We start from the raw sequence: 15,891 nt of genomic DNA, 5'->3' as shown, positions 1-15,891 counted from the left end.
TCCCATTTTTTCAAAACTAAAGTCATTATTTTTCCTAAGGTCCCTCTCACTCCCTACAGCTTTCCCATACAGGTTCCCTTTTTCCAGGCTTAGCATGGCAGTAGGATTTGGTTTGATTTGCAGCTTCCCATGAAACAAGCACAGAAAAATGGTTTCCTTAGACCTGTAGTTCAAGGTCTTTCTTTTTTTCCTATTTTGTGTTTAAGGCTCAACAGTTCAGCCTTGCCAAAGCCTGGAGTGAGTAAGAAAAATTGAATGCAAAGTTTTAAAGCACTGTGTTTAGAATCTCCATCTCATCTCTGGAGACAGCCCTTGGAAAACATGTGTCACCTTTTTGAATGAAGCCTTCTCCCACCCCCTTTTTTCCCCTTCCTCCAAGGTTCCTCCCTCAAGAGATTCAACATGCTATTTTAGGGACTACATGCTTCAAAGAGTCTAATTCTAATTGGGTTACATGGTAACTGGAAATATAACCCAAGGGTGTGACTCTTCCTACCCTCCCCATTACTCCCTTCCCTTTGAGATTCATCAGTGGTCAATGCACATTATAGCTACCAGTCAAATGGTCGGACAGTCAGACATTGCTTAGGCTTTTATATATTTAGTTTCTCTCCAGGTGTCCAAAAGATCATGTAAATGCATGTTGAATGAAAGATTACATGAACTGTTCTGCTTTAGCAAAAAACAGTCATAATAACAGATATATTAGGCAAAGCACTTCCCATATATTCTCTGATTCCATTCTCACAATTGTCCATAGAGTAGATTCTGTTGTTGAGCTCAGTTTGCAGAGGTGAAAACTGTGATGAAGCAACTTGCCATGACTATATTTAAATAAATGGTAAGATGAGGAAATATACCACATGATGCCACTCTCCAGGACATGCTCTTTCCCTCACCCCTAGTTGAATGAAGAAATGAGCTGTCCCTGTGACAGACCTCATCTTTCCACCTCAAATACCACTCACACACTTACAAAGAGGTGCAACCACACAGAATTGCACATCACAATTAGGCCTTCACTTCTTAGGGTCAGTGTGACTTTTCCATGCAACATAACCTTTTCTTAATACCCAGACTTCCCTTCTCTGCTCCTCTGCATGAACATCCATATAAAATCTTGTCATCTATTTCTTTAATCAAAACTAGGACAAAAATTAAGGTCTGAGATGGTGCCCAGGAAGAGAAGTGCCAGAATGGGGAGTGGTGACTGGATGGAAGGCAAAGGGCCATGGAAGGATTGAGGATTGAGGGCAGCTCTGGCCACCCCCTGCTGTAGTGGGCAGCCCTGGAGCTGGAGCTGCCAGGAGCAAAATGAGCAGGACCAAGGCCCTCCCTGTCTGCTTCTGAGATCATTCCCTAAGTACAGTGCCACTGGGCTCTCCAGGGATTCATCCTTTCTCTCAGGAAGGCACTGCCCCTGCCTGGCTGTGTCCTCTAGTCCAACCTCAGAGCTGACTCAGTTGTCCCTTCCTTCGAGCTCCTTTCGCACTGGATATGTGCCAGTCCTGTGTACTTTTCCATTTACCTCTCACTCAGAGTTGGGTTCATCTCTGGAGCCCGAGTGAGTGTACAGCACAGGGCCCAACACAGAGGTGGTGCTTGGTAAATCCCTATTAGCTTAGGAGGCAGCAACATGTGGAGAAGAATGTACAGACTTCAGTGTTATATACACATTAATTTGGATAGTAATTCTACCATTTAGTCTCCATCACATTTTGGGCATGTACACCATTTCCCTAGGCCTGCTTTTTATTATTTGCAATTAAGAATATTGATGTCTCTGATTCAGCATTGCTATGTGGATGGAATGAGATAATCCAAGTAAAAGAAGTTAACAAACTATAAAGTGTTGGACAATGACTAGTTCACATTATAATTAAGTAGTCTAATATCCACTATCAAATCTGCTATACATGAAACAAAGATTTGACTTACGTCTTCTGAGTGCTTGGAGGTGATTCCTTGTGTCATCATTGTAATCTGCATTCATTCATTATTCATTCATTTATTTATAAGACTGCATTCAGAAAGTGTGTATCTCATATTTTTTCGAGACTCTGTGACAAGTTTAAGAGATTCCACAGTGAGCAAAGTGGTTATGGCTTTTGTCCCTTGATGCTTACAGAGACAGGCATTACACAGATAATCATTAAAATATATTATTGCTAGGGGCTCAGTGCAAGAATTTGTGCAACTTGAAAGGAACTGTGGGCCATGAGGCTATGGTGGGCACAGGGATGGGACTTAGCCCATCCTCTGCACCCCCGCCTGGCCCTTCCAACCAAGGCTCCCCTGGTCCCCTGTCTGCCAGCAGCTCAGCTCCCACCGCCGCCACTCCCATATACTGATGGCTGCACCAGCAGCAGGTGCAAACAGGGACAGGCACCATCAGTGGATGTGAGCAGTGGCTGCTGTCCTGATCACCCCTGAGGAGCAGTGGGAGATGGAGAAGCCCTAAAGGGTGATCAGGGCCAGCAGCCACTGCTCGCACCTGCTGAGCAATGAGGGCTGGTGCCAGGAGCTGGCAGCAGGTGCAAGTAGGGCCAGTGCTGGCAGCAGGTGCAAGCACCAGGAGGGAGCACGACGTACAGGATCAAAGAATTTCCAAATACCACCAGAGGCTTGCCCTGATGACAGCAAGGGCACCTCGCTTTGGTCTCATGCCCACTCTCATCTGCTCCACCATCCTGCTGGGGCTGACACCCATCATGTTCCGCACGCGTCCTCTGGTGGTCAGCACACATCATAGCGACCAGTTATTCGGTTGTTCCACCATTTGGTCTATTTGTATTTTAGTCTTTTATTATATACGATAACCCTAGCTATGACTCAGTGGATAGAACGTCAGCCTGAGGAACTGCATTAAAGGGTCGCCCCATTAGAAAAGTTGAGAACCACTGCCCTAGAGCCCTGGCCCCTCTATTTTAATTTTGGACTTCCAGTGTCAAGAACTGTGAGAGAATAAATTTCTGTTACTTACCAAGTTTTTGCTAATTTCTCATAGTAGCCACAAAAAGCTGATATGTAGGATAAATAAATATTTATTTAGAACGAATGAATATATGGTGAATGTACAGAAGAACTGTATATGAATTTGTATGAATTGTACAATAGATTATTCTTATCAAGTATTCACACACACACACACACACACACACACACACACACACCTTTCAACTTTCTAGTTAAGCATTGCCCTTATTGTACATAAGAAGGAATTGGGGCTGAGTATAAATGACTTTTATAAAATCACCAACTAATGGGGAAAGGATATGGGAGTATACACCACTCCTCTTGATTCCTATGTTAACTATCTATTTACTTCTCAGTAAGAAAAGAAAATCAGCTTAAGAGAGAGAGCCCTTAAGAAATTTTCTCCCTCAAACTTTGAATGTTTTACTCCACTCCTATGTCCACCTGATGGACAATCAGTGGGAGCAGAGTCCACAGAACCTCAGGTACCACAGCTGCGAACCCCTTGAGAGCAAGGATCACCCCTTCTTCATGGCATTATTCCTGGTCCTGGCATAGCATCTGACACCTAGCAGTACTTGGTGAACATTTGAAGAGAAAAAAGAAAGAAGCAATAAAATCCAATACTGGACTCAATAAAAATTGAGATTTAGTACCTTTCTTTTTTTTCCACTTTATTATAACTTTAGAAGCCCGAGTCAAGTCTCTAAAATTTTAGTAAAAATAATTTCCAAACAAGTGGGAAATATTAGCGTGTAGTATAGTTATGGCTGTGTCTGGCCTCACTACTAACAGAGAATGCCTTGAGAGGAGAAAATGCATGTCTCTCATCTTCTGGGAGGTGTTCAATAAAGCAAGATTTACTGTAACTAAAGGCATGAAAAGACCCTTTCTCTACCCTGAGCAGGCACAACTTTTTTGCTTCTGGGATACAAATCTGACTGTGCTCTTCCTATGACTTGGTGTGAGGGTTCCAACTTGAGTACAAGTAGCATTTGTATAGTTTCAGCCACCACGCATCTCCACCACTGTATGTAATTGAGAGCTAGCTCTGGCTTCCTCCGGGAGAAATTACATATGGAAGATTCATGCCTTTGGGGTGTGAACTTCCCGGTGAAAGGCCTCTGTTAATTTATAGGAGGTCATAAATCAGCAGGAAAAGAAACATTGGCTCACAGTCCATGGAAGGAAAAGACATCCTCTAGGCACAAATGAAAACCAGGCTACAGGCCTGATGATGATTTAAGATCCTGGGCTCAAAGATCCCTGGCTGATTTGATTTCCTGGGGACTTGTCTGCTTAGGCCAGAAGAGAGGGTTTCGCACTGACTATTGATCATTACTGAGAAGGATACAAAATGTTGTTTAGCTGACTATACATCGCCGAGAGTGCCGTTTCTGCTCTGAAGAGTGATGCCATGCATTGCATCATTGACCATGATCCTGCCAATTGGCTGCAGCATTCATGGTCCCGCAGGCCAAGGTTTGTACTTGTAGAGGACGGCTCCCATTCACATACTGATTTAAAACTGGAATGCTTAGCCTCGGCCAAGATGTTTAGAATGCTGTTCTTGTGGGCTAGAGGCAAGGAAGAAAACAGGTGGAAATAGTCTAGGCCTTGTTCGAGACGGCGGTTACCCAGGTGTATACAAAAAAGTTAACTTCATCTAACTGAATACTTCAGAACTGCATATTTATTGTATTGAAATGATAAGAAAATGCCAATGAAATTATTTCTCCAAGTAAGAAAAGGGTTATTTAAATTTTTTAAATGAATTGCCTGGAAATACTACTAATAGTTGAGATTTCTAATCAGGGAAAGCATTTGCTCCTAGGCATCTGCTATTATGGGTCAAAATCTATGTTAAATGCCAAACATAGGAAGTCCCTGCCATCCCAGGGCTTTGGGGCCAGAGGAAGAGGCAAGGCATGTGAACATGCAATTATAATATGGTCTGGGAGGTGTTGTGATGGGGGAGGGGAACAGGAAGGGGCTGTGGTTAGCAGAGACAACCCATTCAGCCCACTTGGAAGTCAAGGGTAAATTCCTGAGGCTTAAAGGATGAGTAGAAGTTTTCTAGTCAAAGGTTAGGGAGGGCAGTTGGAATGGGGAAAATAACTTTAGAAAAAAAAAGGAGCAGACTGTCATATGAAGTAACAGTTTTGTGATTTGTGTGGTTATTTTTAATCATGATGAGTAGCTGGGGTGGGAAAGGGTTGTTAGATCTAAAAGCACAAGGTTGGAAAGGGCAGTCAATGAGAATGGAAATGTTAAGAAACAAATTTTTTCCAGATGAGAGTTTGTCTCAGCTGAGCTAAAGGAAAGCAGACTAGAGGCTGCATCCACATGGGAACAGGGAATATTACTTCGTTCTATTTACTCCTTGTCTTGACAGCATAAGAAAAGAAGACAATAAAGAGAGCCTTTGATAGGGGTGAGTGCCTAGAGGGAAAATGGAAGTCCACGCCCTTCTCTTTCATGAAGTTTACTGTGTAACTTTAGGCAGGTTCTCTACCTCTCTGAGCCTATTATCACACTAATCAGTTGGGTGTAATGATAGCTACTTCACAAAATATAATGAGATGCAAAAATATTGAGAGAAGCAAATTTGGATATTAGAAAGAGCTTTTTAAAAAGGAAATTTGCTTATAGAGTTGATGATAAGGATAGGAAGGACTTTAAAAAGGAGTCTTTGTATATGAAGTTCTTTCTAACTTTAAATTTGATGAACTTGACAGACAGCCCTGTGATTGGCCTACAGGAGGACATTAATGGACGTTTGACTGCCAGAATGGAGGCATGCATGCATCACACTAGACTTCCAGAGAAGACTATGGATACCCAGGGAGCAAAGAGGCAATGTTGGGAAGCGTGGGCTGCTCAAGAGCAAGGGCAGGGAATATATCCTGGACTTGACAAATTTTGTAAACTATCTGCAAGGTTCTTACAGATTTCCCCAGTGTCATTGAAATCATGTCCAATTTCCTGTTCTAGGGCCTTCACACAAAGTGGCAGGCAGGGCTGCAACTCCCTGGGCACAGTCCAGGAGTGGGCATAGCACTGACACCATTGAGTCACCCACCGTTGAGTCACTAAGAGATGCTGAGTGCTTCCCTGTGCCTTCACTGACCCGTCTTAATGCTTCTGTGGAGACTCAAATCCTGTTTGTAAATGGGAGACCCCCAACCCTCACATGGGACCCCTATTGCTGTTCTGTGGGAGCCGTCCTGTCCCATCCAATTGATTGATTTCTCCGGATACGCCGAGGGTGGTCCTGGGAGATGGGGGTCTTGGCAGGATATCTCCCCATATTCTCAGTTCATTTGCCACTGTGTCCTTGCCAAGTTTTGCTTCCCGTTGCATTTCATCAGATCATTCCTTAGTTTGTCTCCTTACAGCACATTCAGAGAATCTGAATTAAGCTTCAGTGGGCCCCTGACTTCCCCCAGAATGCGTTGTTAGGGAACTTGCCTACAAAGGCAGCCCGGGCTCTGTCCCAGACTGCAGTCACCCTTTCCTCTTCTCCTCCTCCTCCTCATCATTCAGTGAATCTCCAGCCAGCTTTCCTCAGCAGCCCCTACTCTCCTGGTCACTAGGCAAGCCCTTGTGTATCCTGAACAGCTATGCCAACAAACTGCCCATCGTAGCCCTATTTTCTGCTCTCTGAAGCCATGAGACTGTTGTCTAATTATCTCTGGACTTGGCAGCAGTTTCATTTTCTAGGAAGAGCATTTGAGCTCCTGTCTCCAGCTTCCCTGTACTGAAGACAGGACCCTCCAATGACAGGGCTGCTCTAAATGCACCCTGTCAAGTGCCTCTACCAACCCAAAGCAAACCCTTCTCTAAGACCAAGAAGAGAATTAACTTGCAACAGCTAACCCATAAGTCAGACATCAAAGTAAATGGGTATCACCCTTGTCTGTACCAAGTCATTCTCTAAACTAAGAGGCTGTTAGCAAACATTCTCTGAATCATCAAGGAGAGCTTTCATAATGTGTCTTTCTGAGCATGGGGAATCTGCTCATCAGAAGCAGCCAAAATAAATCCCCCCTCCAATGAGCTACCTCCATCCCCCCAGCTATTACTGGAGTCTAGGCCACTATTAGCTCTTACCTGATCCACAGGTTAGAATCCTGCTTGGTCTCCCTGTCACCACATTTATACCCCTATAATCCATTCCTCACTCGGCACCTAGAGAGAGAGTAGCTGTAAAAATGTAAATCACATGTCATTTTCCCATCTCCTACCCTCAGTCAAATCCCATTTAGGATAACACTTAAACCCCTTATTCCTGCCTGTGAAGCCAAATGGCTCTGTTCTTGCTTCTTGCACAAACTTGACTCCTAGCACTCTTTGTCCCTTCCACTCTGCCCCAGCCTGGTAGTACACGATTCTCAAATTCTCAAACTGGTTCCCTCCTATGAGCCCTTGCAGTAGAAGTTCCCCTTTTCATGGAATATTCCCTGCTGATTTTTATATAACAGGTTCCATCTTGTCATTCAGATCAAAGATCTTTAGAAAGGCCTTCCTTAGTCACTTGACTTAGGTTATCTGACATATCAGGCTGCGCCATATGAAATTGCCATTTCATAAAAGTTTCATAAGGTTTAATCCAATAATAATTTCAAAGCTCCAAGTAATCCACAGGCACAGGGAAAATAAGGAGAGGCCCAGCACCGCCAATGCTACTTCCCAGGCCCTTTCTAGCCATGCTAGGACTCCTCTAACCCAGATTTCACATCTGTGTTTCTAAACTATGGATAAAAGCACACCACTTACATGGAAGCCAGATCTTTTGGTCATGTAACATCTTTATTTTATACTCCAATAATTACATAGCTTACATGGCATTTTTAAAGAACCATGCCCATAACTCCGTAGACTCCAGGTTTATTTATCACAAACAGTCCTAGAATGATATGGTACATGCTCCTAAAAGTATCCCAAGGAAAAAGACACCCCCCCCCCAACTAATAAATACCATTCATAGTTTTCCTAGAATTCTTGTAGCACATTTACAAGGAGAATTACCCAGGTCACATTTCTTCCCCCAAGCCATTCCCAGGAAGGAGGAAAAAATGTATCACAGGCCTGTGTAACCCTTTCCTTCCCACTTCTCTAGGCTATAATGCATATTTTGATCACCATACCTAAGACCCCAAAGAGTCCTAAATCTCAGGAACCCAAGATAAGTGAGGTTATTTCCTATCACTACATAGACCAGGCAGAAGCTACATTCATAGCATGTATCAAAAGGGATGCTCTACCAGGGGGGTTGTTAAAACCCAAAAAGCTCCTTCCTACTCAGATGACTGAGCAAGCAGTATGCAGCGGAAGAAGGGTGCACTCTGGAGTCAGAGAGGCCTGGATTCGTGCCTTAGTTCTAGAATTTATTGGCTATATAAACCTTTTGAGAAGCAGTATAATGTGTCTATGACTCTTTCCTCACCCATTAGATTTGCAATCATGAGTTTTCAATGACATGATGAATATTAACATCAAATACAGTGATGGGCATGACGTCATTGGCAAGGATGAGGTCATTCATTCATTTTTGCCATTGCATGCATCTACTCTTTCACATGGCCTTGCTATCTACAGTGTCCAGAGTATACAAAAATAGACTAAGATGTTAGGTATTAGGCCTGCTCTGGTGGGCATCACAGATAAACCAATAGCCACACACACTTCATTTCATTCCTACCTTCTTGTTTCTAGCTTCAACTCTCTGCACACATAGCATCCAGGGAGTACTTCCTAAACTACAGGTCTGATCCACTCAATGCTTAAAACTCTCCAATACCTCCAAACCTGTAAAGAACAATCCCTGCCCTTCAGCCCCTTGATCAAGGCTCTCAGTGACAAAGCTTTGTTTCCTTCTCAGTTATCCCCATTCCCCAGATTAGTCAAGATAGACTAAGTACTGGAAATACTCCCAAACTTAAGCAGAATAACACAATAAAAATTTCTTTTTCATTTACATCATCTAGTTTGGATCAGCTGAGAGAAGGGTGATGGTCATCAGAGCCCTCCTTTCCTTTGGTCTTGTGGGTCACCCTCCTTTTCTGGGTTCTCAGTGTTCTGTCTGCCAAAATATAGGAAAAGAGATAAAACATTATTTATGGAAAGCTTTATTATCCAGACCTGGAACCATATCACCTCCTATCCATTCTATTGGCAATAAATGAATTCTAAATACTACTTCACCTAACCACAAATAAGGCTTGGAAATTAGGTATCAGTGATCATTAATATTCTTTGTCCTATTCCCTTACAACTGACACTGGAGCAAATGTTGACTCCTATATATCTGCCCCACCAAAGGGAACCTCTGTGCCTTTGACCCTGCCAAACTCTCTGTCAATAACATTTAAGGTAAACTTCATTTTATCCTTCAGCTCTGTTCAAGCATTACCTTCTCTTTAAGTCTTCCTTTCTTGGGCTCCTTTCTTATTCAGAGATAAGCTAATTGCTCATCCTTCTTAGTACCTCTAGATTTGTCCACACTGTCATTGTCTTATGGCTTGTTCATATGCCTGTCTTCCCCCTAGAATTTCAGCTCCTGAGTAGTGGCCTGTGCTAAGGCATCACTGTGTCCTCACCATTCTGCATACATCCCAGCACTGAGTGAGCTGCCCCGTGGGAGAATGCAGTGACACTCAATGTCCTCAGAGAGCTGAGTGTTAACAAGCCAATTTTAAAGTCAGACCACCTAGTTTTGAAGCTTGAGGAGATTGTATAACCTTGATCCAGTTGCTTATTCTATGAATTTCAGGCACATCATCTGTAAAGCCAGAAGAATGTTAGCTCTCTGTATCACACTGTTGTGAAGAACTCATGGATTAATGGATATAAAGCTCTCAGTGTGGTGCTTGATACACACAAGGAACACTCAATAAAATCCTAGCTATTGTTGTTCTCATATCTTGACCTATATTGTGAATTGGAACAGAAATGCTCTCTCCTGACTTTGAACAGTCTTGAATTAGGGCAGAAAACCTTGCTTATGGACACAGGGCCTCCATGGAGTGGCTCGGGCAGGCAAGACCATGGTAAGCTCCCATGGCCCTGGAAGGGTTTTTTGAGTGAGGTCTGGCAAGGGCAAGGAGAAGCTGACAGAGTAAATGATTTAGTCTGTTCAGCAAAGTAAACGTGGCTCCAGAAAGTTAGAAGGAACTCAGAATGAAAGCTCTGACTGCCGCTGGTTGGAGGAAATTTTTTTCCAAATTCAATTTGTTTTCACTTGAGCTGCTTCATTTCATCAACATAGCTCTTTGGAACATTGGCTAAATTCCCTGAAAAATTCTACCCTTTTAAGTGTTTTTCCCCCTCTCTCTCTTCTCGAAGTTTCTCATTTGCAATAAAAATTAAACATTTGAAAACCTAGAGAAATACCCCACCCCACCCCAGTGTAGGTATACCAGGTATGGGCTTTCAAATTGATTGGGAAAGATGGGACTGTAGGTTTGGCTATACAGTTGCTGTAAGCAGCACAGTGATTACAGTTAAATCATTCACCAAAATGGTCCTATAGTTGATTAATGGCCTTCCCTTGACAAAGACCCTTTTATGTAGGTCAGTCTTATGTGAAGCCCTCGGGGGCTCCTCCTTTCAGCCTCAGGAGAAGGCAAAGGAAGGAAGCAGACCCGTGCCTAAAGCAGCACAGAAGGTTTCCCAATCAGCATTCCCCAGTGCAACCCTTTCTCTGTTTACACATCCGGGTGATGGGTGCACAATCCATTGCTCCAATTTGATCAGGCTGGGGCCCAATGCCACAATATGTTGGGGGAGAGTCTTTCTTTGTTACCTGGAATTTTTTCAAAGAGCAACAATAAATCAGAGTACGCTGCTTATGCTGACCCATGCAAGATTCTGAGGTGGCCTAATGTTTCCAGTTCATAACCAGCTAATTCCAGACCAGCACTGGTTCCTTCTGAGTATGAATCCTCCCAGTTTTAAAGTATTAGTTCTCTGAATTGGAAAGGAAATTTATAATATCAACAGCAAAAGACTACATAAAGGATATTTTTCTTTTTTTTCTCCACTGCTTCCTCACCTTTTTTTATTTTTATAAGAACTTGGCAGAGCTGATAAATTAAGCAAGTTTTTCCACACAAGCAACATAAGGATTCATTGTAAACTGTATGCAAGAGTTAACATGACTACCGTGGCCTGGTTTCAGAAGATAATTTTACATAATTTGTCTTTCTAAATTATTACATATTTAATGCCTATAGATATGAAAAAAAAATCTGCAAAGGAATAACAAAAGAATAACACCATTATTTTATTCACATTTGCCAAGACACCAATACACTATTATAACCCTTGCAAGATCCTGGCAAGCATGTCAAACTAACAGCTGGCGGGCCGCATGCTTCTTTAAATAACATGCTTATGTGTAAGGTCTTTATGTTCAGAAGAAAAGTAAAGCCTCTAGAAGTTAAGAACTTGGTTCAAGATCCTACAGCTGGGGTGCAACAACACCATCAATCAAATTTTGACATATCAACTTAAAAGCCCGCTCACATCTATAACTAAAAATCCCCTCTGCCCCGTTCTTCAAAATGGCCACATGAGCTGCCTCTGAAGTGATTAGATGGAGTAAATGAAATATATCTGAATGAATCTATCTGTATCTTTTATGTTGTTGAATATGACATTCTACCAGCAAAAAGTCTGCAACCTTAGTTGTTAGGAACAGTTCAAGGCAACAGAGCATGGGAGGATAGGTCAAGGAGGGAAGCAGGGTTCCCCCAATCTCTCCAAGCACCACTCTCACCCTGTCTGGCCTGGGAAGTAGCCTTGTCAATGGACTAACCATGTTTGCTAGTGATACTGCTTAATTCTTGGACCTCTTCCAGGGGCTACTACATAACTGCTTCTCATTAAATGTTGGTTGAGATGTTAGCTGGTATCTTTCTGACCTTTGAAATCTCAGCAAAATTACCTTGACATGTTTCCCAACTCTGTAGCCGATGGACATCCAAAACCTTCTCCAATACTCCCGAAAAATTCCCAGGAAGCCAGAATTCCCTTGTCTCAGAGGGTCTTGTTTTTAGCTGGGCATTTCTGTTCTATTCCATTAAGACCTCGCTGGAAAAACAAAAACTACCATTTTTGAGTCTCTAAAATGTTCACTTACACATCTGTGAGAAGAGTCCACTTTATTCAATACCATGAGACAATTGCCAAAGGAACAGAATATTGCTAGTCAAGAAACGTTCTCTGGCCACCTTAGTTTCAAGGTATTTCACACAAGGTATTTCATAGCAGTCTTTCTCCTTTGGCTGACTTCTCAGTTTCCTTCCTCCACCACCTTTTTTTTTTTTTAATCACTATTCATCTCTCACTTATTGCATTTAAGGAGCAAAATTGATAAGTCATGCTCCTATCCTGTGGAAAATGAATGTTCTTCATCCATGATAGTTTGGCATCTGTCAACAGTCACACCTTAAAGATCTCACCAAGCTCCAAAGAATTATTGAGCTCCACCACTCTCTTCCCAGGTATTTCAATGCTGGATGCAAAGATCATTAGATAAATAATAACAATAAAATTGCATAGCGCTATGTTGCACCAGGCACTGTTCTAAGCACATCATATTTATGAAATAATTTAATCCTCACAGCAACTCCTTGAGATTGTTATGATTACATTTCCATTTCACAGAAGGGGACTGAGACCCAAAGAGGTTAAGCAACTTGCTCAAAGTCACGTAGATAGTGGTAGACCTCTGTCTCTGTCAGACTGTGCTATTCTCTTCTTTGCACTCATCAGATAGAAAGAGGGGAAACCAGAACACCCCCCCCCCCAACTCACTGCACTAGAGGAATGCATTTATTTACAAAATAAATTAATTTGAATTATGAATCAAAACTTTGGGGTTTTGAAGAATGCAGGAAATGAAAACAATAAAAAGTAGGTCAGAAGCTATCAGGGTTTACAAAATGTAAGATCTAAGATGGTAGTTTTGGAAAGAACAGGGGGCGCCCTCAGGCAAGCGCCAGTCCTCAGGAACGTTGGCCAGACTCCAGGAAGTTATATGCAGGGGTAAAGTTGGGTCAGGGAGGACTGCATTTTAAATCCTATAATCTATCTCCCATACCTGCAGGAAAAGCACGATGGCCACTGAGCAGGCTGCTTCCTTTTGAAGTTCCTTGGGGGGAGATGAAGGTTGTAAAGAGGCAGGAAGAGAGTGTTCTTTGTTACAAGAAGACTCATGTTGCTGCAGGGGACAGGCCCTCATCAGAGGATCAAACTCAGGAAAGTTTCTACTTCCAAGTGATCTTTATTTCCAACTTGGAAACCACCATAGTGTGTCTACATCTGGACAATGATGTCTGTTATAAGCATACAATTCTCTGATCAAAATTCAGCAAACTGCGTAAGCAGGGCTGAGGCTTCTTAACGAGCTAAGGGAATTAGAGTTCTCTTCCCCTGCTTCCTTTTCTAACACTGCTCCTGGCAAAAGGAAAAGTTAAATAATCCTGAATTTCCAGACCCATTCTTACAGAAGAATAGGAAAACCACTCTGAGATTCTTTGACATTAAACATCATTTAAAGATGTATGTTGAGGAATAATTCCACCTTTTCCATTTGGCAGACTCTCATACCCTCACCTTTTCTCCCACCCAGATTAACTGAAAGGTTATCTCATTAAGTACATTCATTTTGGGCTCCAGAATCACATATATACAGAATGATAATGATAATAACAATACTCTTTACAAAGAATTTACTCATTGACTACCATGCTGTTTGACAAGCATAATCTTACTGAAATGGTAAAACAGCTCTGAGTTAAATAACACTACTTTCATTTTATAATTGAAAAAACAAAGGCTCAGAGAGCCCATGGACTGTGAATTTGGACTCAACCCAGGTCTGACTGATTCCAGAACTTGAATTACTTCACTATTTCTAGTTGAGACGTGGCCACGACCATTGGTAGAGAATGCAGCCGAACTCACGGCCTCCACCACCACAGTGTTAGTTTACGCCTCTATCCTGAGAGGCCTCCTGTTGCCTCACAGTTTCAATTTGTCCACATCAGTAGCATTGAGACCAGAAACTCTTCATGGGCCCTACCCATTCAAGCCACACAAGAGACCACTTGGTGGAGGGTGTTTTGTCTCATCTCTCATGTCATTAAAGGTAGGGAGTTTTTTCTCCTTGCTTCTACTAACCACTTGTGGATTAGATTTCTTCAGTCCACCTCGATAGTTCTGACTCATTTGAGATATTTGCCTTGCAGCTCTGCATTATTATACTCCTTCCTAGCACCTCCCACTAAAGACTTCCTAATTCTTGCAATGCTCCTGGTCAAGGTACCTCTGCCTTCAGTCTTTCTCCACACTCCACATATTGCTTTCATCTTAGGTGACCTCAGCCTTGGATAATCCTTCCAAGACTCAGGCCTTTCAGATCCTTGCTTTCTTTATTTCATATGATCCTCTTCATCTCTCCACTCCGGTCACAATATCTCAATTCAGTTATTCCAGGATACAGACATACCTCATTTTACTGAGCTTTGCTTTATTGTACTTCACAGATATTTCTTTTCTTCTTTTTCTTTTTCTTTTAAACAAATTGAAGGCAAGACCTTCAATCCACCAAAGATCACAGCTTGCTTTATTGCAATACCTGCTTTTTGTGATACTCACTTTATTACAGTGGCCTGGAACTAATTCCAAGAAGGTCTCTACCATTTTACAGGTCTTCCAGGAACTTACAGTTAACAGACCCATCTACTTTCTCCTCATCTCCCAAGGCCTCCTTATTTACCTTCTTTCATTATCCAGCTAAGATACCATTGACCATCACAGCAATCACTTTTCTCAAAGTTCTCAATTTTTTCTTTTGCAGAGATTTTATTGTGAGTCCTATAAAAAACTCCAAACCTGAACAAACTCAATTTACTATTTTCTCTATACATCCACTTGGGTTTCTGGGTAACTTTGGGGTGAAAAATCATTCTGAATTGGAAACAATCTTAATTCATGCTCCCCAATCTTAACTAGATCTTTAATGATGCCCAGAAGTCCCATTACTTTTCTATAGGGAGTGCTTCCCCTGCTCTGAGCGAGCTATTTCAAACTGTCTCCTCTGCTCTCAAACACATGACCCCCACTTTTCCCTTAGTCTCCATATGACCTTGCCTCCCACAGAAAAACAAAAGACATCAGTCAAACCTCCGTCAACTTACCTATTTGCATCTTCGTATTTATTCTTCCTCCCCACTGCTTGATGGACTGAAAGGAATATCTTTTATCTTATGGAAAACTGGATCATATCCCTTCTTGACTTCTCAGGAATGTTACTCTATCCATCTCTTCCTCTTTTCTTTCTGCATCCCATTAGCATGAAGTCATGGCATTGGCTCCAGTCCTCATGTCCTCCTCCACATTCCACACACATTCTCTACTCTCTTTCATGGAGAAGGTTCCATGAAGCATCTGTATTAAATATCTCCATGTCATCACTTCCCACTCACTCCTGTGTATCTGGCTTCCCTACCTTCATATCACTGAAGCTACACTTGACAATTTGACTGATTACCTTTTTCTTGCTCCATGGCATGTGTATTTTTCATTGTGTGTCTTACTCAGTTTCTCTGCAATTTAGTACTATTGTTCACTCAAAGCATTTTCTGTCCTTGACATTGTATTCTAGTTATCCTCCAAACTATGGGGCTATTTAATTCTTTCTCTGTTTGGGTCATGTTATTTCATACTTCTCATCTCCCTGGTTGGCTCTCTTTTAATTCCTAAAATGTCTTCATGCCTCCCAACCCTGAACATCTATTTCTGGTCAGTTTTTAGTGCAAATAAAGGGGGGGGGGGGAAGCTGGGGTAGCAATACTTACATATGATGAAATAGACTTCAAAACAAATGCTATGATAGGATACAAA

At 42.1% G+C, this 15,891-nt stretch overlaps 1 long non-coding RNA gene across 2 annotated transcripts; it reads right to left on the bottom strand.

Moving 5' to 3' along the window:
- Positions 1 to 3,724: 3,724 nt before the first annotated feature.
- Positions 3,725 to 15,282, bottom strand: LOC311630646. Of its 2 annotated transcripts, none has more exons than XR_014796429.1 (5): positions 15,186 to 15,282; positions 11,927 to 12,072; positions 8,958 to 9,061; positions 7,090 to 7,182; positions 3,725 to 4,553 (listed from the first exon to the last, which is right to left on the bottom strand). It is a non-coding gene; the product is annotated as an uncharacterized lncRNA (long non-coding RNA). The 2 variants fall into 2 exon arrangements; XR_014796430.1 differs by having other exon boundaries at positions 7,090 to 7,167.
- Positions 15,283 to 15,891: the final 609 nt, after the last annotated feature.

Source organism: Pipistrellus hanaki, assembly GCF_964339955.1.
Source record: "Pipistrellus hanaki genome assembly, chromosome: 11".
NCBI classification, from domain to species: domain Eukaryota; kingdom Metazoa; phylum Chordata; class Mammalia; order Chiroptera; family Vespertilionidae; genus Pipistrellus; species Pipistrellus hanaki.
Note: the sequence above shows the minus strand (reverse complement) of the source record. Positions and strands in the feature narration are given on the sequence as shown.